Below are 3,772 nucleotides of genomic sequence, written 5' to 3'. Positions count from 1 at the left end.
ACCCACTCTCATCGAGTCTAACGGGCCCCGAGTTACACTTAGAGCTAGTAATATCATAAAATATACTTAGTAATACCATAGGCTGACTGACCGTTTTCGGTCGGAATCGTTTTTCTTATACAATGATATTATATCATTGTATTCAAATTTAACACCACCCATTACAGTGACCATCTGTACAGCAGAGCGAACCCACTTGCCCACCTTTTTTATTGGTTGACAATGTAAATTAATACGTTAATTAATTGTGTATGTTAAATGACAACAAATAAATATTATGTTTATCTTTGATAATCAGATGTGCAATCTCTTTTGTATAGCCTCAATAATAGCTCTATTAACTAGGGATGGGCCGATACTAAAACCGATACTCGATATCGGCCGATATTGGTGGTATCGAGTTTATCGGTATCGGTTTTTTTTTTTTTAAACCGATATTTGAACCGATACCAAAAACAAATCTATCAGCATAATAGTGTGGCTGACTAGCCGTTATCACGGTTAGCCTCCAACGCTTCGTAAGTAGGTAGCACCTGAGTTACGAAGGGAGCGACGCGTCTACTTAACGCGTCGTTGTGCGTCGGTTGACGAATAAATAGTTACAGACTTAATTTGATGTTGTGAGTGCGCGATGCGCGTTTATTATAAGAATTACGAATGGTGAAGAAAGGTGGCTATACAGGCACGATCGATGATCGTATTTTTTAATAGGACGGTTAGCCACGTGCGTTCGCGATGCGAGAGAAACAGTTTTAGTGAACGACAAAAAAGATGGCGACGATACGCGGACTGACGGTTTAGGAATGGACTGCTTGCATTCGCGGTTACGGAGAGAGAGAGCCAGAGCAGGCCGTCGCACGACGCGGAGGCCGTCGCTCGGCGCGAGCGCAATGTGACCAACCGTCCCTGAAACGTATACCAATTTACCTACGACGGAGGGAGGTCATGTGGCCTCGGTTCGCCACAATAGCATTGATTATAAATTGTAATTGTTAAATGTAAAATGATAATAGTATTTCGGTTGATAGTATCGGTGATATTTTAATATCGGTTCATTGTTTATGCTGAAAATGTTGGTTTTCAAATATATCGGGTATAGGTTTTTTATCGGTTGCATATATCGGAATATCGGATATCGGTAAAAAGAGGTATCGGCCCATCCCTACTATTAACATTAATTAATTAAAATAATAATTTTATAACTTATAAATTCCAACATTTCTCTGCGAGATTGTCTATCAGGAATACTAAGGCAGACCGAACCGGACAGCTATATTATTATACCATTATAATCACGAATAATATTAGTATAACGTCATTATAATACTATTAGAATATTATCATTACAAAATGCTGTCTGGGTAATATAATATTTTACATTGATTGCAGTATTAATTTATATGTGCTTTTTACATAAATTATATTGTACGGTTTATTTGATCTAATTCTCGAATACACGATCTCAAGAGCCCTCCGAACAGTGGCGCCGAACTAATTTTTTTTAGGTGTGGCAATGAACAATTACTTATACCTACCCACCTAACTTTTTAATAATTTAAAAATGTGTTCATTGCTATTGTCAATTTAGATTTAATTTGAGAAAACATCAATTAATTTCAAATTACTATACTATTATACATTTTACTACATTTATAACGAATACAGTTAATTTAATGAAATATAATATACCTAGTGTTTTATTTTTTTTTTGACACTGCTTAAGTCCTACTGTCGGTATTATTTTGATTATAGTTTACTATATAGTTGGATAATAATATAAATATAACATTATGAATGGTACGTTTTTCTTCTAAAAATGATTTATTACAAACAACTATATATTTTGTAATCCCAAATTTCAATAGCAACCAAACATGTTTAATGTTTATATTAGGTATATTTATTTTTATATAAATGGTTTGTTGATTTTTCGAATTCAGGATATTATTACAAGAAAATTGTAATTTACAGAAATAATTTACAGAAAATATTACATATTTTTTGGAAATATAAATATCTTGGTAAAAAATGTATACTTAATAATATAATGTCTGGTGCATTTATTAATTTATTTTCTTTTTTGTTTTTAGAGAAAATATGTTTATCAGCTTAATTGCTGATGTCGCCAGCGAGGCCATGTGGTATGGCCTCAGCAGTGGCGCAACTAGACTTTTGGAGGCCCTAAAGTCAAATATAAAATGGGGCCCCCTAGCAAAAAATCTAAACGGTCTTAAACAATTAAGGGTACACGGTATACTGCTTCCTCCCCACCCATAAGGTACCTAATCAAAACCTTTCCATCGTTAATTATAATATATATTATATAATATGTAAATATAAAATCGAAATGGAAATCTTGGTTGACTCCGAAAATGCATGACCAATTTGGCTGATTCTTTTTATGATGTGTACGCAATTAATAAAGGTTAATATGAAAATTTAATAATTTAAAAATGTGTTCATTGATATTGTCAATTTAGATTTAATTTGAGAAAATATCAATTAATCTCAAATTACTATACTATTATACATTTTACTACATTTATAACGAATACTATTAATTTAAAGAAATATAATATAGTTATTTTTTTTTTAACATTGCTGACTAGCAGATAAAATGATGCAAACTTACAATTTTCGTCACAGCCAATTGAAGTCCTTGGGTAAATAACTAGGAGGTTATAGAATCATTTTTTTAAGACCTCAAACTGCATCGTTATTATATTTATGGAATTTATTATAGATACCTGTTATAGGTCAATTTTTATTTTAATACCATAGATAAGTATATAATATATATATGTCTAATACCTAGGCTGATATACCGTCTTCGCTCAGAATCGTTTTTCTTATACAGTGATATTATATCATTGAATTCAAATTTTATACTATCCATTATACAGTGACCCATTTATAACCTACTGCACAGCAGAGCGACATCCACTTACCCACCTTTTTTATAATTAAAATTTAACATAGCATTTATACTCTTATTATACAGGGTATCCCACAGAGATCTGACAAATAAAATAACTTTTGTTCTAATTAATAGACAATTGTGCTACATTTTTAGAATACATTTTTTATACTGATAATAAAAAACTTATAAATTGATAAAAAAATATTAAAAGAATATTCAAAATAGCCAATTTGTAAATCTGATTTTCAGAAAAATTTACATGGTAAAAACATGTATTTAACCCTTAACTTGGTGTTGTATCTTTTTGGATACGCAATGTTTGAGAACACTTTTATGGTAACCAATGTAACATATTTTTATTTTTATTATTTGTACACACTGAATAATATCATATGTACCATGAAATTGAGCTATGATAGCGCTAATATGATTATTTGGAGGGAAATTCGTTGTTATCTGTTCTCATTTTTAAGCTATTGATTAAGGTTCAAAAACATAAATTTCAACTGCAACTACATCGGGTATCAATGCATAAAAACACTAAAATTTGCATTATTTAAGTAAAGGTAAGTGTAATTTTCATTTTTAAGTATAGTTTTTGATGATATATGCAATTATGTTTATTTTATATGTATTTAAAAAGTATGTATCCAAAAAGATACATTACTAGAACTCTCTATTTTTGTTTATATTTTACATGTATCTAAAAAGATACGTTGCTAGGAGTATCTGTTTCAGTTATTTTTTTTTTTACATATTTTAAAGTATTACATTTTATTTAGGTTGTAATAAAAAATAAAAATATATTGCAATATATTTATATACTTTTCTGTAATTTCTAAAACTGAATTT

Source organism: Acyrthosiphon pisum, chromosome X, assembly GCF_005508785.2.
Source record: "Acyrthosiphon pisum isolate AL4f chromosome X, pea_aphid_22Mar2018_4r6ur, whole genome shotgun sequence".
Taxonomy (NCBI): Eukaryota; Metazoa; Arthropoda; class Insecta; order Hemiptera; family Aphididae; genus Acyrthosiphon; species Acyrthosiphon pisum.
Note: the sequence above shows the minus strand (reverse complement) of the source record.